This window comes from Phyllobates terribilis, unplaced genomic scaffold, assembly GCF_046119375.1.
Source record: "Phyllobates terribilis strain yellow unplaced genomic scaffold, ASM4611937v1 Scaffold_5__5_contigs__length_657084704, whole genome shotgun sequence".
Lineage (NCBI taxonomy): Eukaryota > Metazoa > Chordata > Amphibia > Anura > Dendrobatidae > Phyllobates > Phyllobates terribilis.
In genome coordinates this window covers 20383364-20396497 of record NW_027362765.1, presented here as the reverse complement: position 1 = coordinate 20396497, position 13134 = coordinate 20383364, and the positions used below count along the sequence as shown (strand labels likewise).

General features: G+C 55.1%; 1 protein-coding gene across 3 annotated transcripts in view; it reads left to right on the top strand.

The window, feature by feature from the left end:
* Nucleotides 1–5950: 5950 nt before the first annotated feature.
* Nucleotides 5951–13134, top strand: part of LOC141270530 (uncharacterized) — a 58946-nt gene continuing 51762 nt past the window's right edge. Inside the window, exon 1 of one of the 3 annotated variants that reach the window (XM_073680570.1) lies at nucleotides 5951–6026. The gene's annotated coding sequence lies outside the window, so the exon portion shown is untranslated. Of the gene's footprint in view, nucleotides 6027–12869; nucleotides 12945–13134 lie in introns of those variants that run through there. The other 2 variants (XM_073680569.1, XM_073680568.1) reach the window with 2 other exon arrangements.

Below are 13134 nucleotides of genomic sequence, written 5' to 3'. Positions count from 1 at the left end.
GCTCTCTCACCTGTACTCCTTGGTTGTCCAATGAACTGTGACCTCTGCCGCCAGCTTTTTCAGATGGGAATTTTTTTAATAATTCCGCAACAAGGGCCTTCTCATACTGCACTATTTTATTAGGCCAGTCCTGCAAGGGAATAAGAGACAGAAAGTTCTCCCTGTAGCGTGGGTCTAGAAGCGTCACCAACCAGTAACGACTGTCACCCAAAATTTGGACAACGCGAGGGTCACGGAAAAGACAGCGTAACATACTCAGCCATGTGTGCCAGACTGCAAAGAGGCAAGACTTCCGTGTCCTCACCAAGAGGACGACTGACCATGCTCTCATCCTCCTCCTCCCAGTCCTCAGGCCATCCATGCTGAACAGACGGTATGACAGTTGTGCAGGTAGTACCGTCTATAGCGCAGGAAACTAGCTCCTGTTCTTCCTCCTCCTCATTGTCACCCAATCCATGTTGGGATGAGATGAGGCTGGGCTGTGTATAATCACCCTGTATTGTTCCTTGCTCAATCTCATTGTGCTCCGCCTGCAATACATCCTCTTTAATTGAGAGCAGAGAGTGTTTCAGAAGACAGAGAAGCGGGATGGTGATGCTAATTATGGCGTCATCAACGCTCACCATCTTGGTGGAGTCCTCAAAGTTTTGGAGGATGGTACAGATGTCTGACATCCATGTCCACTCCTGAGGTTTTATGTGTGGCGTCTGACCTGAATACCAACGGCCTTGTTGATGCAGGTAGTCAACAACTGCCCTCTTCTGCTCACATATCCTTCCCAACATATACAATGTAGAGTTCCAACGCTTGGGGACATCACACACCAGTCGGTGAGCCGGAAGCTGCAAATGTGGCGGAAGCTGTAGCTGACTTTCTAAAATGGGCACACAGGTGGAGTACTTTCACAAGCAGATCCGACAGATCCGGGTAGGTTTTGAGAAACCGCTGAACCACGAGGTTAAGCACATGGGCTAGGCATGGTACGTGTGTGAGCTCACCTCGCCTCAGAGCCGCCACCAGATTCCGGCCATTGTCACACACGACCATTCCTGGCTGTAGGGTCTGCGGTGTCAGCCACAGATCTGACTGCTCTTTCAGAGCTGTCCACAACTCTTCAGCATTGTGTGGTTTGTCACCTAAGCATTTTAGCTTCAGCACAGCCTGTTGCTGCTTGGCCGAGGCATTGGTGTAGTGCTTCCAACTTGCCACTGATGTGGTCATTTCAGAGATGGATGAGGAGGTGCAGGAGCTGTAGAATGTGGGGGCAACCCTGATTGACCCAGGGCCCGCAATCCTCGGCGTTGGGAGGACGTGTTCCGTCCCAAGATCCGACTGGGTCCCTGCTTCCACTATGTTAACCCCGTGTGCCGTCAGCGAGATGTACCGTTCTGGCCCATAAGCACTTGTCCACGTGTCCATGGTTAGGTGGACTTTTCCAGTAACTGCATTGTTGAGGGCACGGCTAATGTTGTGGGACACGTGCTTGTGTAATGCGTGGACATCACACTGGGAGAAATAGTGGCGGCTGGGGACAGAGTACCAGGGACGGCCGCCACCATCAGGTTGCAGAAAGCTTCTGTCTCCATGAGACTCTTTAAAAAACAACCAGACTTGGGAAGACCTAACAGTTGTACTGGCAACTTCCGTCGTGTTGATGTTACGAGGAACGGTTGCCCGCCTTCTGTCTGTGGCCACCACACTGCTTGATCTTGCCTGTCATGGTGCTACACCTCCCTTCCCCTGTGTGCTGATGTTCTCGCTATGCAGGTCACCTTGTCAGGTTGGGTCAGTGACTTCATCGTCCACCACCCCATCTTCCTCTTCCGCACCCTGGTCCTCCTCTTGACTTTTTGGCAATTGTGTCTCATCATCATCCACCTCTTGTGACAGTTTCCCACCATCGCCTTTGTGTGACCATGACTGCTCAAATATTTGAGAATCGCTACATGTGATCTCCTCTTGCCCCACTTCAAGTGGACCGGGCGTGAGGCCTGAATCTATAAATGGAAAAGTGAACAGCTCTTCGGAGTGTCCAAGTGTGGGGTCAGTTGTCTCCGGGCACCCGGCATGGTGAGAGGAAGGAGGATCAGGGTGAGGAATATGCAGTCAAGACTCACGGCTACTGAGACTTGACCGTGTGGAAGACAGGGTGGTGGTGGCTAAGTGACTGGAAGCATTATCTTCTATCCACCCAATAACCTTTTCACACTGCTCTGTGTTCAATAGTGGTGTTCTGCGGTCCCCTATTAATTGGGACAGGAAGGTCGAGCGACAAGATGTGGGTGTTTGTTGTGGCACAATTTCAGCTTGCCCACGGCCTCGGACTCTGCATGCACCATCACGTCCAGTTCCCAGTCCCTTGCCAAGCGCCTTGCCCATTTTAAATGGAGGACAATATTTTCCACGTTCACTACAAATGGCTGGATTTGAACCACAGTGATATGTGATATGTGTGACGGAAAACCACAGTTTTAAATAGCTGGCCTGTAGGTTTACTATTTTTCACAGCGATCTGGTGTCAATAACTTCACTAACACACTGAAACAAAATTTAAATGGAGGCCAGAAATGGCTGAATTTGGAGTGAACTTATATGTGATATGTGTGAGGGAAAACCACAGTTTTAAATAGCTGGCCTGTAGGTTACTATTTTTCACAGCGACCTGGTGTCAATAACTTCACTAACACACTGCAACAATATTAAATGGAGGCCAGAAATGGCTGAATTTGGAGCGAACTTACAGTACAGACCAAAAGTTTGGACACCTTCTCATTTAAAGATTTTTCTGTATTTTCATGACTATGAAAATTGTACATTCACACTGAAGGCATCAAAACTATGAATTAACACATGTGGAATTATATACTTAACAAAAAAGTGTGAAACAACTGAAAATCTGTCTTTTATTCTAGGTTCTTCAAAGTAGTCACCTTTTGCTTTGATGACTGCTTTGCACACTCTTGGCATTCTCTTGATGAGCTTCAAGAGGTAGTCACTGGAAATGGTCTTCCAACAATCTTGAAGGAGTTCCCAGAGATGCTTAGCACTTGTTGGCCCTTTTGCCTTCACTCTGCGGTCCAGCTCACCCCAAACCAACTCGATTGGGTTCAGGTCTGGTGACTGTGGAGGCCAGGTCATCTGGCGTAGCACCCCATCACTCTCCTTCTTGGTCAGATAGCCCTTACACAGCCTGGAGGTGTGTTTGGGGTCATTGTCCTGTTGAAAAATGAATGATGTTCCAACTAAACGCAAACTGGATGGAATAACATGCCGCTGCAAGATGCTGTGGTAGCCATGCTGGTTCAGTATGCCTTCAATTTTGAATAAATCCCCAACAGTGTCACCAGCAAAGCACCCCCACACCATCACACCTCCCCCTCCATGCTTCACGGTGGGAACCAGGCATGTAGAGTCCATCCGTTCACCTTTCCTGCGTCGCACAGAAAAGGTGGTTGGAACCAAAGATCTCAAATTTGGACTCATCAGACCAAAGCACAGATTTCCACTGGTCTAATGTCCATTCCTTGTGTTCTTTAGCCCAAACAAGTCTCTTCTGCTTGTTGCCTGTCCTTAGCAGTGGTTTCCTAGCAGCTATTTTACCATGAAGGCCTGCTGCACAAAGTCTCCTCTTAACAGTTGTTGTAGAGATGTGTCTGCTGCTAGAACTCTGTGTGGCATTGACCTTGTCTCTAATCTGAGCTGCTGTTAACCTGCGATTTCTGAGGCTGGTGACTCGGATAAACTTATCCTCAGAAGCAGAGGTGACTCTTGGTCTTCCTTTTCTGGGGCGGTCCTCATGTGAGCCAGTTTCTTTGTAGCGCTTGATGGTTTTTGCAACTGCACTTGGGGACACTTTCAAAGTTTGCCCAATTTTTCGGACTGACTGACCTTCATTTCTTAAAGTAATGATGGCCACTCGTTTTTCTTTATTTAGCTGCTTTTTTCTTGCCATAATACAAATTCTAACAGTCTATTCAGTAGGACTATCAGCTGTGTATCCACCTGACTTCTGCACAACACAATTTGTTGGGACCACAAAATGGTCCCAACTCCATTTATAAGGCAAGAAATCCCACTTATTAAACCTGACAGGGCACACCTGTGAAGTGAAAACCATTTCCGGTGACTACCTCTTGAAGCTTATCAAGAGAATGCCAAGAGTGTGCAAAGCAGTCATCAAAGCAAAAGGTGGCTACTTTGAAGAACCTAGAATATGACATATTTTCAGTTGTTTCACACTTTTTTGTTAAGTATATAATTCCACATGTGTTAATTCATAGTTTTGATGCCTTCAGTGTGAATGTACAATTTTCATAGTCATGAAAATACAGAAAAATCTTTAAATGAGGTGTGTCCAAACTTTTGGTCTGTACTGTATATGTGATACGTGTGATGGAAAACCGCAGTTTTAAATAGCTGGCCTGTAGGTTACTATATTTCACAGCGACCTGGTGTCAATAACTTCACTGACACACTTATATCTGATACTTATGAGGGAAAACCACAGTTTTAAATAGCTGGCCTGTAGGTTACTATTTTTTACAGCGACCTGGTGCCAATACCTTCACTAACACACTGCAACAAAATTTAAATGGAGGCCAATATTTTCCACGTTCACTACAAATTTCTGGATTTTTATTGCTGTAATATGAAAAGGACCTGGCTGTATTCTGCAGTGGCAACAAGCAAATGGAGCAGAAAAACAGTGTTCTCTGAATTACTTTTTACGCAAATAATCAGGATTAAGATAAAAAAAAATTATCACTGGTCTTTGATACCTGGGGCTATTTCTAGAAATATCTGTAACAGCAGCAGACAGAACTGGAATGGAGCCTCTTGTGGTGTATGCACTGCAGTCTGCCACATACACTGCCTGCCTGCCTAACTCCTGCTGTCACCACTGGAATAGATGCAGGTGGTTTAGTCCTCAGAAGGACTGTTAGTTCAGATAGATATATATAGATGTTGTGGTATACCTACACTAACTAATAAACAAGTAAATCTCTCCCTAGCTCAGCAGCATCTCTCCTTACACTGCCCGTTTCCGGGGTAGACTGTGACGAGCATGGCGGCGCCAGGTCTTATATAGACCTGATGACGCTGTGCGGCCAGCCAATCACTGTAATGCTACAACCAACACGGCTACGGCATTACAGTGTGTGGCAGGCAATCCCTGCATGTTCTAAAAAGCACAAAACATGCAGGGAGGGGACACGAGCTCCCGCACGAGGAAATACTCGCAGACCGCCGAGCATCTCGAGCAGTGAGATGCTCAGAGAGTACCGAGCAGTGGCAAGCACATTCGCTCATCACTAGTTAGCAGGTGTTTGTTACATTATCAGCCACCAGAGAGTGTAGGAGGGATAGGGCCCTTTTTGTTTGTTTTCAGGGTGCTTGAAAGGAACTAAAAGCCTCAAGAGGCACTCTGGTGATGTGGATAAGGGACGCTATCTCTCTGGCATACTCCTCAAGTGGTGGAACTCCTCAGGAGGTGTAAGAGCTCACTCAACCAGAGCGGTGGCAACTTCCTGGGTGCAAAGATCCGATGTCTGCATAGAGCAAATATGTAAGGCGGCTACATGATCTTCCCCCTCTACCTTTTACAAGCATTACCATCTAGATTTAACCTCTTCCTCTGATCTCACCTTTGGAAGAAGGGTTCTGGAATCAGTTGTCCCTCCCTAGTATACAATTCTCTCCATGGTGCTGTTATTGGGAGGGAGAAAGACGTAGTTACTTACCGGTAACGGGATTTCTCTGAGCCGATGACAGCACCCGTATATTCTCTACCTGCATGCGTGGTGAGCACACTTATTTGTTAATTTTGTTTTAGTCACAGGGTGTTCCTGATAAGCATGACAATGATGATGTTTTTTGTTGTAATAATCTGGAGGTCCTCTCTTGCTCTGTAAACAACTGATGCGGGGAGAGGTACCGCCCTTTTTATCTGTAGGTTTCCTGTCCTTAAAGGGCGGTTCCCCTCTCTCTCATGGTGCTGTCATGGGCTCAGAGAAATCCCGTTACCGGTAAGTAACTACGTCTTTCTGCAGGAAGATGCCGGAGGGCATGGGGACGATCCACGAGAGATCAGGGGACAGCGGAGATACTGGGTGGGCTCAGGTGGCTTCATTTCTCTGACATATACATGTCAGAGGAGAAAGAAATGATTGTAACCGCATGCACACTTTTTTTTTTATCACGTGACAGGAGACCGTAAAAACCGACCCTGATCATATTCTCCATGGTCTCAGCTACCCTCGGTACCTGAGACCCCGGAGAATTTCCAACTCTGGGGGGCGATACAGCGTTATTCTTCAGCTACAAATTTTCACGACGCTGAGGAATAAGTACCCTTAACCGCCGCTGTAAAAATGCGTTATGGCAGTTGTTTAGGAATTAAGCCTCTGTGTACTCTGCAGTCGTGTCTGTATGAGTAGTGTGCCTAAAAAATAACTATACTCTACCACTGTGTCTATACGACTTGTGGGCCTAAAAAATAGTTATGCTCTACACCTGTGTCTGTAGGAGTACTGTGTGTAAAAACTAATTTTTCTACTTTGAAAAAGGCATCTGTGGGTTTACTCTGCAAAACACATTTTTTTTAAATTTGGGCAGGCCCCAAAACATTGTGAACGGAAAAGAGAACAAACCAACTGCAGTGGAGTCTAACAATGGCTGGGTGCGGCTGATATACTTCTCTATTCAGCCAAAAGTCCGGACAATTCCTGTGGGATCCACGGCTGGTTCATTTTAATGAATGTAAGCTTGCTCACGTTGGCTGTGGATAGGCAGATGCCCCTCTCTGTGATTACACCTCCTGCTGTGCTAAGCACATATTCTGACAGTACCCTTGCCACAGGGCAGGACAGCACCTCCAAGGCGTAAAGGGCAAACTCAGGCCATGCGTCCAACTTGGAGACCCAGAAGTTAAATAGGCCAGACCCATCACTCAGTATGTGGAGACGTGTGGTCATCTACTCTTCCATCATGTTGTTGAAAGCTGTTATGCTCATGAATTTGATACCTTGAGCTTGTGTTCTGTGGTCGGCCTCTCTTTCTGCCGAGCCACAGGAGATACACCTTTTGTCTGGGTTAGTATACATCACACACACACGGCTCCGCTCCGTACACCTCGTACACACGCGGCTCCGCTCCGTACGCCTCGTACACACGCGGCTCCGCTCCGTACGCCTCGTACACACGCGACTCCGCTCCGTACGCCTCGTACACACGCGACTCCGCTCCGTACGCCTCGTACACACGCGACTCCGCTCCGTACGCCTCGTACACACGCGACTCCGCTCCGTACGCCTCGTACACACGCGACTCCGCTCCGTACGCCTCGTACACACGCGACTCCGCTCCGTACGCCTCGTACACACGCGACTCCGCTCCGTACGCCTCGTACACACGCGGCTCCGCTCCGTACGCCTCGTACACACGCGGCTCCGCTCCGTACGCCTCGTACACACGCGGCTCCGCTCCGTACGCCTCGTACACACGCGGCTCCGCTCCGTACGCCTCGTACACACGCGGCTCCGCTCCGTACGCCTCGTACACACGCGGCTCCGCTCCGTACGCCTCGTACACACGCGGCTCCGCTCCGTACGCCTCGTACACACGCGGCTCCGCTCCGTACGCCTCGTACACACGCGGCTCCGCTCCGTACGCCTCGTACACACGCGGCTCCGCTCCGTACGCCTCGTACACACGCGGCTCCGCTCCGTACGCCTCGTACACACGCGGCTCCGCTCCGTACGCCTCGTACACACGCGGCTCCGCTCCGTACGCCTCGTACACACGCGGCTCCGCTCCGTACGCCTCGTACACACGCGGCTCCGCTCCGTACGCCTCGTACACACGCGGCTCCGCTCCGTACGCCTCGTACACACGCGGCTCCGCTCCGTACGCCTCGTACACACGCGGCTCCGCTCCGTACGCCTCGTACACACGCGGCTCCGCTCCGTACGCCTCGTACACACGCGGCTCCGCTCCGTACGCCTCGTACACACGCGGCTCCGCTCCGTACGCCTCGTACACACGCGGCTCCGCTCCGTACGCCTCGTACACACGCGGCTCCGCTCCGTACGCCTCGTACACACGCGGCTCCGCTCCGTACGCCTCGTACACACGCGGCTCCGCTCCGTACGCCTCGTACACACGCGGCTCCGCTCCGTACGCCTCGTACACACGCGGCTCCGCTCCGTACGCCTCGTACACACGCGACTCCGCTCCGTACGCCTCGTACACACGCGACTCCGCTCCGTACGCCTCGTACACACGCGACTCCGCTCCGTACGCCTCGTACACACGCGACTCCGCTCCGTACGCCTCGTACACACGCGACTCCGCTCCGTACGCCTCGTACACACGCGACTCCGCTCCGTACGCCTCGTACACACGCGACTCCGCTCCGTACGCCTCGTACACACGCGACTCCGCTCCGTACGCCTCGTACACACGCGACTCCGCTCCGTACGCCTCGTACACACGCGACTCCGCTCCGTACGCCTCGTACACACGCGACTCCGCTCCGTACGCCTCGTACACACGCGACTCCGCTCCGTACGCCTCGTACACACGCGACTCCGCTCCGTACGCCTCGTACACACGCGACTCCGCTCCGTACGCCTCGTACACACGCGACTCCGCTCCGTACGCCTCGTACACACGCGACTCCGCTCCGTACGCCTCGTACACACGCGACTCCGCTCCGTACGCCTCGTACACACGCGACTCCGCTCCGTACGCCTCGTACACACGCGACTCCGCTCCGTACGCCTCGTACACACGCGACTCCGCTCCGTACGCCTCGTACACACGCGACTCCGCTCCGTACGCCTCGTACACACGCGACTCCGCTCCGTACGCCTCGTACACACGCGACTCCGCTCCGTACGCCTCGTACACACGCGACTCCGCTCCGTACGCCTCGTACACACGCGACTCCGCTCCGTACGCCTCGTACACACGCGACTCCGCTCCGTACGCCTCGTACACACGCGACTCCGCTCCGTACGCCTCGTACACACGCGACTCCGCTCCGTACGCCTCGTACACACGCGACTCCGCTCCGTACGCCTCGTACACACGCGACTCCGCTCCGTACGCCTCGTACACACGCGACTCCGCTCCGTACGCCTCGTACACACGCGACTCCGCTCCGTACGCCTCGTACACACGCGACTCCGCTCCGTACGCCTCGTACACACGCGACTCCGCTCCGTACGCCTCGTACACACGCGACTCCGCTCCGTACGCCTCGTACACACGCGACTCCGCTCCGTACGCCTCGTACACACGCGACTCCGCTCCGTACGCCTCGTACACACGCGACTCCGCTCCGTACGCCTCGTACACACGCGACTCTGCTCCGTACGCCTCGTACACACGCGACTCTGCTCCGTACGCCTCGTACACACGCGACTCTGCTCCGTACGCCTCGTACACACGCGACTCCGCTCCGTACGCCTCGTACACACGCGACTCCGCTCCGTACACCTCGTACACACGCGGCTCCGCTCCGTACACACGCGGCTCTGCTCCGTACGCCTCGTACACACGGCTCTGCTCCGTACACCTCGTACACACGCGGCTCTGCTCCGTACACCTCGTACACACACGGCTCTGCTCCGTACGCCTCGTACACACTCGGCTCTGCTCCGTACACCTCGTACACACGCGGCTCCGCTCCGTACACCTCGTACACACGCGGCTCCGCTCCGTACACCTCGTACACACGCGGCTCCGCTCCGTACACACGCGGCTCTGCTCCGTACGCCTCGTACACACGGCTCTGCTCCGTACACCTCGTACACACGCGGCTCTGCTCCGTACACCTCGTACACACGCGGCTCCGCTCCGTACACCTCGTACACACACGGCTCTGCTCCGTACGCCTCGTACACACTCGGCTCTGCTCCGTACACCTCGTACACACACGGCTCCGCTCCGTACACCTCGTACACACGCGGCTCCGCTCCGTACACCTCGTACACACGCGGCTCCGCTCCGTACACACGCGGCTCTGCTCCGTACGCCTCGTACACACGGCTCTGCTCCGTACACCTCGTACACACGCGGCTCCGCTCCGTACACCTCGTACACCCGCGGCTCCGCTCCGTACGCCTCGTACACCCCCGGCTCCGCTCCGTACACCTCGTACACACGCGGCTCCGCTCCGTACACACGCGGCTCTGCTCCGTACGCCTCGTACACACGGCTCTGCTCCGTACACCTCGTACACACGGCTCTGCTCCGTACACCTCGTACACACGGCTCTGCTCCGTACACCTCGTACACACGCGGCTCTGCTCCGTACACCTCGTACACACGCGGCTCTGCTCCGTACACCTCGTACACACGCGGCTCTGCTCCGTACACCTCGTACACACGCGGCTCTGCTCCGTACACCTCGTACACACGCGGCTCCGCTCCGTACGCCTCGTACACACACGGCTCCGCTCCGTACGCCTCGTACACACTCGGCTCTGCTCCGTACACCTCGTACACACACGGCTCCGCTCCGTACACCTCGTACACACGCGGCTCCGCTCCGTACACCTCGTACACACGCGGCTCCGCTCCGTACACCTCGTACACACGCGGCTCTGCTCCGTACGCCTCGTACACACGGCTCTGCTCCGTACACCTCGTACACACGCGGCTCCGCTCCGTACACCTCGTACACCCGCGGCTCCGCTCCGTACGCCTCGTACACCCCCGGCTCCGCTCCGTACACCTCGTACACACGCGGCTCCGCTCCGTACACACGCGGCTCTGCTCCGTACGCCTCGTACACACGGCTCTGCTCCGTACACCTCGTACACACGGCTCTGCTCCGTACACCTCGTACACACGGCTCTGCTCCGTACACCTCGTACACACGCGGCTCTGCTCCGTACACCTCGTACACACGCGGCTCTGCTCCGTACACCTCGTACACACGCGGCTCTGCTCCGTACGCCTCGTACACACACGGCTCCGCTCCGTACGCCTCGTACACACACGGCTCCGCTCCGTACGCCTCGTACACACACGGCTCTGCTCCGTACGCCTCGTACACACTCGGCTCCGCTCCGTACACCTCGTACACACGCGGCTCCGCTCCGTACACCTCGTACACACGCGGCTCCGCTCCGTACACACGCGGCTCTGCTCCATACGCCTCGTACACACGGCTCTGCTCCGTACACCTCGTACACACGCGGCTCTGCTCCGTACACCTCGTACACACACGGCTCCGCTCCGTACACCTCGTACACACACGGCTCTGCTCCGTACGCCTCGTACACACGCGGCTCTGCTCCGTACACCTCGTACACACACGGCTCCGCTCCGTACGCCTCGTACACACACGGCTCTGCTCCGTACGCCTCGTACACACTCGGCTCTGCTCCGTACACCTCGTACACACGCGGCTCTGCTCCGTACACCTCGTACACACGCGGCTCTGCTCCGTACACCTCGTACACACGCGGCTCCGCTCCGTACACCTCGTACACACGCGGCTCCGCTCCGTACACACGCGGCTCTGCTCCGTACGCCTCGTACACACGCGGCTCTGCTCCGTACACCTCGTACACACGCGGCTCTGCTCCGTACACCTCGTACACACACGGCTCCGCTCCGTACGCCTCGTACACACACGGCTCTGCTCCGTACGCCTCGTACACACTCGGCTCCGCTCCGTACACCTCGTACACACGCGGCTCCGCTCCGTACACCTCGTACACACGCGGCTCCGCTCCGTACACACGCGGCTCTGCTCCGTACGCCTCGTACACACGGCTCTGCTCCGTACACCTCGTACACACGCGGCTCTGCTCCGTACACCTCGTACACACACGGCTCCGCTCCGTACACCTCGTACACACACGGCTCTGCTCCGTACGCCTCGTACACACGCGGCTCTGCTCCGTACACCTCGTACACACACGGCTCCGCTCCGTACGCCTCGTACACACACGGCTCTGCTCCGTACGCCTCGTACACACTCGGCTCTGCTCCGTACACCTCGTACACACGCGGCTCCGCTCCGTACACCTCGTACACACGCGGCTCCGCTCCGTACACACGCGGCTCTGCTCCGTACGCCTCGTACACACGCGGCTCTGCTCCGTACACCTCGTACACACGCGGCTCTGCTCCGTACACCTCGTACACACGCGGCTCCGCTCCGTACACCTCGTACACACGCGGCTCTGCTCCGTACGCCTCGTACACACGCGGCTCCGCTCCGTACACCTCGTACACACGCGGCTCCGCTCCGTACACCTCGTACACACGCGGCTCCGCTCCGTACACCTCGTACACACGCGGCTCTGCTCCGTACGCCTCGTACACACGGCTCTGCTCCGTACACCTCGTACACACGCGGCTCTGCTCCGTACACCTCGTACACACACGGCTCCGCTCCGTACACCTCGTACACACACGGCTCTGCTCCGTACGCCTCGTACACACTCGGCTCTGCTCCGTACGCCTCGTACACACTCGGCTCTGCTCCGTACACCTCGTACACACTCGGCTCTGCTCCGTACACCTCGTACACACACGGCTCCGCTCCGTACACCTCGTACACACGCGGCTCTGCTCCGTACACCTCGTACACATGCGGCTCTGCTCCGTACACCTCATACACACGCGGCTCTGCTCCGTACACCTCGTACACATGCGGCTCTGCTCCGTACACCTCATACACACGCGGCTCTGCTCCGTACGCCTCGTACACACGCGGCTCTGCTACATCCACACTGTAAACCCCTCCTGACCCCACACATAAACTTCCCCTCATCCAGCACCATGACAACCAGCACAGCAGAGTCCTGCATCCACTGAGGCCCCTGATCATGTGACCCCTGACTCCTCCCCTCCTGTGACCTCATCACAGGTCCTGTGCGCACAGAGCAGCCATATATGTGGTGGCGGCTCTGCAGGTGGAGGTATGTGGAGACCCCGTTATTCTCTATCAGGATTAGCCGTTATTCACACTCGGCCATTTTCCTCAGTATATAATAAATGTCCTTTATCGTCTTTGTGATGTTTAGTTTTCCATCATTTTCCCTGTTTCCTCCCTGAATAAACCCGTCCTCCCCTCCCCCAGGTGCTGGTCGCTGGGGTCTGACCTGTGGA